We start from the raw sequence: 9,763 nt of genomic DNA on the forward strand, positions 1-9,763 counted from the left end.
TTTAAAAACCTGCAATTCAGAAATTAATATGCTATTCAGTCTGTGCTGTGAAACCACAGAGAAATTGACATGATTGATATAGTTACCTCATTAAACTTCTGTGCATGTGATAATGAGTTTCTTGGAGCTAAGCACATCCTATCTCAATGGGAACAATGGGACTGAGTGGCATTTGGAGAACCATAATTGTTTTTCTTGTATTTATGCTTGATACATCTAGTGGAGACAGTAATTATGTCTCTCCTGAAAATGTTTGTAATCTTTTGATCAAGGAAGGACAATTTTCCTCTGTGAAGTTAGGACAGGAGACTTTCAGGAAAAGGTAACTTCAACATGTGAGGGATTTGGAGAGCAGAAAAATTAAGGACTTCAGCATGTTTCCAGCTTCAATGTATCTTTAAAAAAAAGATTTTATTTATTTATTTGACAGAGAGACACAGCGAGAGAGGGAACACAGGAGAAGGAATGGGAGAGGGGGTTCAATCCCAGGACCCTGGGATCCTGACCTGGGCTGAAGGCAGACACTGAATGACTAAGCCACCCAGGAACCCCTTAAATGTATCTTCTGATATTTTACATGGTTTTCAAAGTTCTAACATAATTTTTAGGCTTACCCTTGCATTTCTCCTATTCAATGCACAAGATTTCATGCTTTGAGATTCATTTTGCATGCTTGTTTTGTATTTTATTCTCTTTTTCAAATTGATTAGTTTCAGTTGTTTTTTTTTTTTTAAATCACAGCTAATTGTATGCTCTCTAATGAGGAATAATTTAGATCCTACTCTAAATGTTTTATCAATCTCTACATATTTTATTTAAATTACAAATCCCATAGTGTAGGGTAAAAGTGAAATATTACACAATAATTTCGATGGTGGGTTCCATTGGCCAAAAAAATCAAATGATTACTTCTGTTGCGGTATTAATACTGGTCCATATTTGGTAAATCCATTTTGTTCATGGACAATATTCAGGTTCTTACTAAGTTTTCGTCTTCACTCACAAGTGATGATGATTAATGGAACAATTAGTTTAAGAAGAATGAGAAATTGGCACAACCAAATCTATATTGAAATGAATTTCAAAGATGATAATGTATGCATGCATAAAAGTGGGTTACTTAAGGATACAACCAGGTAGGGGCACCTGGCTGACTCCATTGGTGGAGCGTGCAGCTCTTGATAATAAGAACTCAGCTGTGAGTTTGAGCCCCATGTTGGGTGTAGAGATTAGTTACAAATAAAGTCTTTTTTTTTTAAAAAAATTATTTATTTATTTGACAGAGAGAGACACAGTGAGAGAGGGAACACAAGCAGGGGGAGTAGGAGTGGGAGAGGGAGAAGCAGGCTTCCCGCTGAGCAGGGAGTACAGTGCAGGGCTCGATCCCAGGACCTTGGGATCATGACCTGAGGTGAAGGCAGATGCTTAATGACTGAGCCATCCAGGTGCCCCATAAATAAAGTCTAAAGGAACAACAACAACAAAAAAGATATGACCAGGTAGCTATGAGAGTATAGCATGCTGGTAAACACCAAACTTCATTGTAACCTGGCCATTGCAATATTTAAATGAGTCATATAACCTCATTATAATTAAATTCTTGCCTGTAAAATGCACATACTTGTAAATCCTAAATAATTTACAATAGGTAAAGCATGAGTAAGAGTGACTCAATGAGCACTATACAGAGAAATACATCAAACTTGAGAAATCATTAATTAATGAAGACATGTGTATTGGAAAGAAAGTCTCAGGGGAAAGTAGTAGCAAGGGGAGAATTTTGAATTTATTTTCCACAAACAGCCCACGGCTCATGTGTTCATGCAGACTCCTCTCTTTGTGGATGTGAACACTGAGCCCCGGAGAGTGACAGAATGGCCTTAACGGATGTGAAATTTGCTGTAATCTTCCTATTGCAGATGGTCATTGGAACCCTGGGAACTTCCTGCTTTTCTGTCATTGTTCATCATCTCTTGGCTTAAGGGGATACATTTCAAAGTCCACAGATTCGCTTCTTAGGCACTTGACTTTAACTAACTCCTTGGTCATTCTCTCCAGAGGAATCCCAGAGACCACAGAGGCTTTTGAATTGAGATATTTTCTCAGTGACTTTGGATGCAAAGTTGTTTTCTTCACCCACAGAGTGTCCAGGGGGTTGTCTATGGGCACGATGTGCCTCTGGAGTGTCTTCCAGGACATCACCATCAGCCCCTGGAACTCCTGGTGGGCGGCACTTAAAGGGAAATCTCCCCAGTACATTGGCCCCTCAAATATCCTTTGCTGGATCCTGAATATAAACCTAAATATTATGGTTCCTGTGTATGTGACTGACAAATGGAACAACAAAACACTTCAGAAAATATGGAGTTTGGATACTGGGCTTCTGCACTTCATGACAAAGACACAGACTTACTATATACGGTATCGATATCCTCCCCTGATGTTTTGTGCTTGGGACTCATAACTTGGGCCAGCGGGTTCCTGGTTTCCACCCTGTACGGCATAAGCAGCAGGTCCAACACATTTATAGGACCAAAGTGTCCCCCAGATCCTCCCCTGAGATCAGAGCCACCCAAAGCATCCTGGGTGGCTGGGTGCTGGGGAGCACCTTTGTGTCTTTTTATACCCTCTCTTCCATTAATTACATGTATTTTTCTATACTTCTGCCCTAATCAATGCATGTTTTCCAACGGTCTGCCCCTTTGTTCTTTGAGTCACGACCACTGTGTATCCAGACTCTTTTCTGTGTGCATGAGAAGAAATACACAATTCCCTCATCCCATCAGAAAAATATAAACTATCTGGTTTGCACTGTGTTCAGCTGCTTATACACTCATTCTTCAAGGAATCTTCAGCAAAATTACAGTCCGTCTCATTTTACATCTAGTTTTGAATAAGACAGAAATTTCTGCTACAACAATAATGACTAATGGCCACTTGTAAATGAAATTCTGTGTAATTATTATGGAAGTACTTATGTAATTGCATTTTATTAATGGCTGTAGTGGAGAAATTCAGAATCCAATGAACAAAACATTCTTGAAATACTGTGGAGATACTGGAAATGTCTTTGGATGTGTAATTTTTTTTTCCAAAAAAAAAGTCACTGTTCAAATTTTATTTGGTATTTTAGTTGGTATGACACTTAGTTGGTTGCATGGTCTTTTTACATTATATGGCCATGTGCACTATATTCTGACATACATGGTACACGAAGTAAGATCCTTTGGAACAGTTATGCACAATACATGCAATAATTAATTTATATGTTGGAGCCCAGGATGTGACTGACTGGAAAAGATGGACTAGGCATGTTGGGTGTCGGGTGAAGGAATCAGAAGTCATACAACACACAGGAAATATGCATCTGTTTGGAAGAGCACCTGCTGCATATGCAACATTGGCAGTGGTGCCTCTGAGATGAACCCGTTTAGGACTACAAAGGCAAGTATCATCCAGCATTAGGGTACAGCTGCAGGGCTTGGTGAGCCATTCCTATTTAGAATTTTAGGAAACCAATGTTTTTTCTTTAGGCCATTTTGATATTACTTAAGTAACATATCAGATAATAAGGACAATGTACACAACCTCCAACTAAAACCCTGTCCTAGTCTAGACAGTGAAGTGGTACATTAGAAAACTTTGAAACTGCAGCTCCTTTTGGATCCCCTGAGTGTATCTGCACTCTTCTTCAAACGGGCCTCTTCCTCAGGAGGTAGAGTCACCTTCACAGCATCTGAAATCCCATTCTGTCCCAAGACACAAGGAACACTAAGGAAGACATCATCTTTTATTCCATAGAGTCCCTTAATCATAGTGGAAATTGGATGCACCCGCCTAAGATTCTTCATTATACTTTCTGCCAAATCTGCCACAGACAGTCCAGTGGCCCAGGAAGTGTAGCCTTTCAGTTTGATCACCTCATGGGAACTGTCAACCACCTGTCTGTGAACCTCTTTTCACTGTTCCTTATCCGCATCAGTGCCTAAGTCAGGGTGCAGATTCTTCAGAGACACACCAGCAATGTTTACTCCACTCCATACAGGCCCACCGGAGTCTCCATGCTCCCCGAGGATCCACCCGTGACAGCTTAATGGGTGAACTCCCAGCCTTTCCCCCATTAGGTAACGGAACCAAGCTGAATCCAGGTTGCAATCACTTCCAATAACATGGTTTTTGGGAAAGCCACTTATCTTCCAAGTCACATCGGTCAAGATAGCCACTGGATTGGAAACAACAAGCAACTTCCAGTTTGGGCTGTATTTTACAACATTAGGAATGATGAACTTAAAGATGTTCACGTTATGCCGGACCAAATTAAGACGGCTTTCTCCCTCTTGCTGACGTGCCCCAGCTGTGATAATAACCAGCTTGGAGTTTGCAGTCACATTATAGTCTTTGCCAGAGACAATTTTTGGTGCTAAGGAAAAGGCTGCCATGCGAGACTGGATCTGGACTTGGCGGCAGCCGCTCCGACACTGGGAGCTGAGCGCGGGAGGGGCCTTAAGTGGAACCGCGAGGCTCGGATATGTAATTTTTAATGTGAGATACCAAATTTTCTCAAGATTTACTGGCCATGTGATAGTAAGGCCAGTGCCTTTTTTTGGAGGGGGAGGGGTTCTCTACTTCTTCCTAGATAGGCAGTGCCTTTCAAAGGAATAACATGTGGGATGACCATTCAGAGAATTCAGGGTAGAGGGTTCTGGGTTCTGTATTGGGATGCAAGTGGCCTGAGGTAAAGCTGGGGGGAAATTAGGTTTTAGTTGTGAAGGACAATGACATCCAGGTTGTGCAAATTGTGACTTACATCCTTAGAGAATGGTAGGTGTTTGAAATAAGAAAACATGTGTGTGGAGAAAGATGAACATATTAAAAATGTTTTCAGTTGAACATTGGAATTGTGAACTCCAGGGGATGAAGGAGAATCTTGCAGGAGGATATGTCAGCTGATGTTTTAAAAGGGTAGAGGTGGAAAGCAAATATTAAATAAATGTTTTATGTCTGTGATAAAAAATGAATCAAGCTTTAGGGTCTGCAGAGGGTAGATTGTTCTGGGTTAGGTATTGGGGCCAACTGGCTGGTTGCGAAGAAGCAGATTTTAGGGTGGGTGTCTGCATCCAATTTGAGGAGACAAGCTTATAAAGAAAGTGTTCATCAAGCTTGGATTAGTAAAGGAGCAGCAACTTGGAGACAAGAGACATGAATCTCTTGAGTCTGTTTAGGTTAATGAATTTTCCTGCTTTTGAAATCACCCACCAGAGCAAATGGACACATTTGAAAGAAACCGTAGATATCAACTCACACATAATTTAATGTAGATATCTGTGAATAAATTAAATTATAGGGGTTGCAACTTTATTATTATTTTTAAAAGATTTTTAAAATTTGTTTGACCGAGGGAGAGAGAACATAAGTAGAGGGAGAGGGAGCAGGCTCCCCGCTGAGCAGAGAGCCCAACCAGGGGCTTGATCCCAGGACTGTGGGATCATGACCTGAGTAGAAGGCAGATACTTAACCATCTGAACCACCCAGGTGCCGGGGTTGCAACTTTAATGTATTTTTTTTTTTTTACTTTGGAATCAGTTTAGCAAAGAACATACAGAGAATTCCCATCTTCCACTCAGTCTGTTTCCCCTATTGTAAACATCTTAGGTTACCATAGTACATTGTGGAAAACTAAGAAACCAACACTGACACCACATGAGAAGTTGAATTGCAGACTTATACTTACTTCATCAGTTTTAACACAAATGTCTTTTTTTCCCCTTCTTCCAGGGTCCAATCCAAAATACCACATTACATGTAGCCCACATGTGCCTCCCACCTCCTCTTCTCTCTGTCAGATTCTGTCAGATTCTGTCAGATTCTCTGTCTCCTCAGTTTTTATGAACATGATAGGTGTGCGGAGGACTGGCCAGGTACTTTCTAGAATACCTCTGAAATTGGGTTTGTCTGATTAGATAGTGTTTATAGATTTTTTTCTCCCTTTTAAAAATTAACATATAATGTGTTATTTGTTTCAGGGGTACAGATCTGTGATTTCTCAGTCTTACACAATTCACAGCACTCATTTTTGGACCTCCACTTCAGATCACTATGTTTGTATCTTTGGGGTAAATACCCAAGAGTGTGATTGCTGGGTGGTAGGGTAGATCTATTTGCAACTTTTTGAGGAACCTCCACACTGTTTTCCAGAGTGGCTGCACCACCTTGCATTCCCACCAACAGTGTAGGAAGCTTCCCCTTTCTCTGCATCCTCCATCAACACGTGTTGTTTCCTGATTTGTAAATTTTAGCCATTCTGACCAATGTGAGGTGGGATCTCACTGTGGTTTTGCTTAGTATTTCCCTGATGCCAAGTGGTTGAGCACTTTTTCATGTGTCTGTTGGCTGTTTGGCTGTCTTCTTCTTCTTTTTTTTTTTAAGATTTTATTTATTCATTTGACAGACAGAGATCACAAGTAGGCAGAGCAGCAGGCAGACAGAGAGGGGGAAGCAGGCTCCCTGCCAAGCAGAGAGCCCGACATGGGTCTCAATCCCAGGACCCTGAGATCATGACCTGAGTCAAAGGCAGAGGCCCAACCCACTGAGCCACCCAGGTGGCCTGGATGTCTTCTTTGCAGAAGTGTCTGTTCATGTCTTCTGCCCATTTATTGATTGGATTTTTTGTCCTTTGGGTGTTAAGTTTGATAAGTTCTTAATAGATTTTGAATACTAGCCCTTTATCTGATAGGTCATTTGCAGGTATCTTCTCCCATTTTGTCCATTGTCTTTTGGTTTTGGTGACTGTTTCCTTTGTTATGCAAAAGATTTTTATTTTGATGAAGTCCCAGTAGATCATTTTTGCCCTTGCTTCCCTTGCTAGGAAGAAGTTGCTGCAGCTGAGGTCAAAGATGTTGCTGCCTGTGTTCTCCTCAAGGATTTTGATGAATTCCAGACATGTATATAGACTTTTATAAAAACATCTCACATCTCATTCATGCAATTAACCACTGCTTATCATTGGCGATGTTAATCTCGATCACGTGGTTATCAAGAGTTGGTAGTGTTATCCAGTCTCTCCACTGTAAAATTGCTATCTGCCCATCCCCATTCTGTACTGACTAGAAGGGAGTCAGTAAGTTTAGCAGGTCAATCAGTCTCCACCTCTTAGAAAGAGTGGTATCTGGGACGCCTGGGTGGCAGAGTCGGTGAAGTGTTGGACTATTGATTTTGGCTCAGGTTTGATCTCAGGGTTGTACGATTGAGCCCTGTGCTGGGTTCTGCACCTGACAGGGACTCTGCTTGAGTTTCTCTCTCTCCCTCTTCCCCTCCCTGCTCCTTTCTCTCTCTTTCTCTCTAAAATGGGTAGATAAATCTTTTCTTAAAAAAAGACATCTTTGGGGCGCCTGGGTGGCTCAGTGGGTTAAAGCCTCTGCCTTCAGCTCAGGTCATGATCTCGGGGTCCTGGGATCGAGTCCCGCATCGGGCTCTCTGCTCAGCGGGGAGCCTGCTTCCTCCTCTCTGCTTTCCTCTCTGCCTACTTGTGAACTGTCTCTGTCAAAGAAATAAATAAAATCTTTAAAAAACAAACAAACAAACAAAAAAAAAAAAACCCAGGCCCTTCTGTTGACTGGATGTTTGACAGAATAGTCTCATGAAAGTTGAAGAATAATATTCTCTTAGATTATTTTTGTGGTTTTATGTGTTAATTATGAAAGCTCTTTGAATAATACCTAGGGAAATATTCAAAAAAGGTTGTGGTCATATATTAGAATCTATAATTTCTCTGCTCAGCTGGGAACTTGCTTCCCCCTCTCTCTCTGCCTACTTGTAATCTGTCTCTCTTGTCAAATAAATAAAATATTTTTAAAAAAGGATCTATAATTTCCATAAAACTGTTCTAAGTCACACATGACTATTTCCCTCAAGATTTTACTTCTTTGCTATTCGGAAGTGAAGCCCTTAGGGGCACCTGGGTGGCTCAGTCAGTTAAGCATCTGCCTTTGGCTTAGGTCATGATCCTAGAGTCTCAGGATTGAGCCCCACATAGGCCTCCCTGTGCAACATGGAGTCTGCTTCTCCTTCTGACCCTTTCCCCTCTTACACACTCTCTCTAAAAAAAAATACATTTTCAAAAATAAAAAATCCTAAAAGAAAAAAAAAAAGTGTGTCTCTTAGACCAGAGGCAACACTTGGTGAACTTGTTCAAAATGCAGAAACTCGGGGCACTTGGGTGGCTCAGTGGGTTAAAGCCTCTGCCTTCAGCTCAGGTCACGATCTCAGGGTCCTGGGACTGAGTCCCACATCAGGCTCTCTGCTCAGCAGGGAGCCTGCTTCCTCCTCTCTCTCTCTCTCTCTCTCTCTGCCTGCCTCTCTGCCTACTTGTGATCTCTGTCTGTCAAAAAAATAAAATGAAATCTTTAAAAATAAAATGCAGATACTCAGGTCACATCCCAGAATGGAATCAGAGCCTGTATTTGAATAAGATCTCCAGCTTGTGGCTGTATACATTAAATTTTTCAGAAGTGCACTTCTGACTCACCATGACTCCCATTGAGAAAGATACACAACTTACAATGTAAATAGAGAGACCAAACATAACCATGTATGCCTGTGTTGATGCCCTAATACATTTTACCATCCCTGGAAGTAGTATTTATCAGGGTTTTGTGAACCTTATGCTGTCCTCTTTCCTCTGAATTAGGGAAAATGTCAGGGAGTGTTTTTGTGTCTAATCATCTTAGTGTGTAATTCATGCCACTCACCTAAGTGCGTTCTCTGAACTCTCTTAAGTGAAACGACAAATTCTGCACAATGGCCACATGATAAATGTATTACTTATCTCGGAGATGGTTGACATTCAGGAATATGGCTGAAGATTTCTTGCAGGAGCCGTGCTAGTGCCTGGACCCTGCTCAGTGGGATTTCAACCAGTGCTTATTGTTAACAATTCTGGAGAAAAAATCAAGTGGTGAGAACTATGGTAATCCTTCACTACTCTAGATTTCAGTAAGTTCCATTGGGTTAAGTGATGGGAAAGTAGTGCAATCTGGGGCGCCTGGGTGGCTCCGTGGGTTGGGCCTCTGCTTTTGGCTTGGGTCATGATCTCAGGGTCCTGGGATTGAGCCCTGTATCTGGCTTTCCTCTCAGCAGGGAGGCTGATGCCCCTTCTCTCTGCCTGCCTCTCTGCCTACTTGTGATCTCTCTCTCTGTCAAATAAATAAATAAAATCATAAAAAAAAATGTAGAACAATCTGCCTCTTAAAGTCTGACCCCAATGCTTTTATTTGGGAGGGGCTCTTCTGAGACTTCCCTCTTTCTTCCATGGACACTCTTCCGTTGTTCCTGTCATGAGTGGGGGTCAGTGTCACTGTTCACCTTCCTGTAAGACATTCATATTAATTTGCATTGAATTATGCCGAGGACTCAACATAGGGACGGAGTCATGCAGATTAAGTCCACTGATTTCTAACGTGAAATAGCGGTGTTGTGGATAGCTTTCACTTGGATCTGTCCGGAAATCCTCAGGGGATGCCTGGCTCACTCTTGTCTCTGCTCATAACTGACGTGTTGGTGCACATGACTCCAAAGAGAAGGAAAGAACATGTTTTCTTGGCAGAATGACTTCTTACAGATGTTGTCTGTGAGTGCAAGGAGACCCATGTGCCTCCTCACCTGTCAGACTCCAGAGTTTCCTGCCCACTTCATTGCAGTGCTGCGATAATGGTCTTCAGATGTGCCAGTGCTTGCCAGCATCTGCCTGTAGGGATCCTGGAGAAAG

General features: G+C 41.7%; 2 pseudogenes; one reads left to right on the forward strand and one right to left on the reverse strand.

The window, feature by feature from the left end:
- The first annotated feature begins 1,874 nt into the window (after nucleotides 1–1,874).
- Nucleotides 1,875–2,796, forward strand: LOC116863570 (annotated as a pseudogene).
- Nucleotides 2,797–3,542: 746 nt separating this feature from the next.
- On the reverse strand, nucleotides 3,543–4,502 carry LOC116863571 (annotated as a pseudogene).
- Nucleotides 4,503–9,763: the final 5,261 nt, after the last annotated feature.

Source organism: Lontra canadensis, unplaced genomic scaffold (genome assembly GCF_010015895.1).
Source record: "Lontra canadensis isolate GAN:19392208 unplaced genomic scaffold, GSC_riverotter_1.0 scaffold1659, whole genome shotgun sequence".
In the NCBI taxonomy this organism is placed as follows: domain Eukaryota; kingdom Metazoa; phylum Chordata; class Mammalia; order Carnivora; family Mustelidae; genus Lontra; species Lontra canadensis.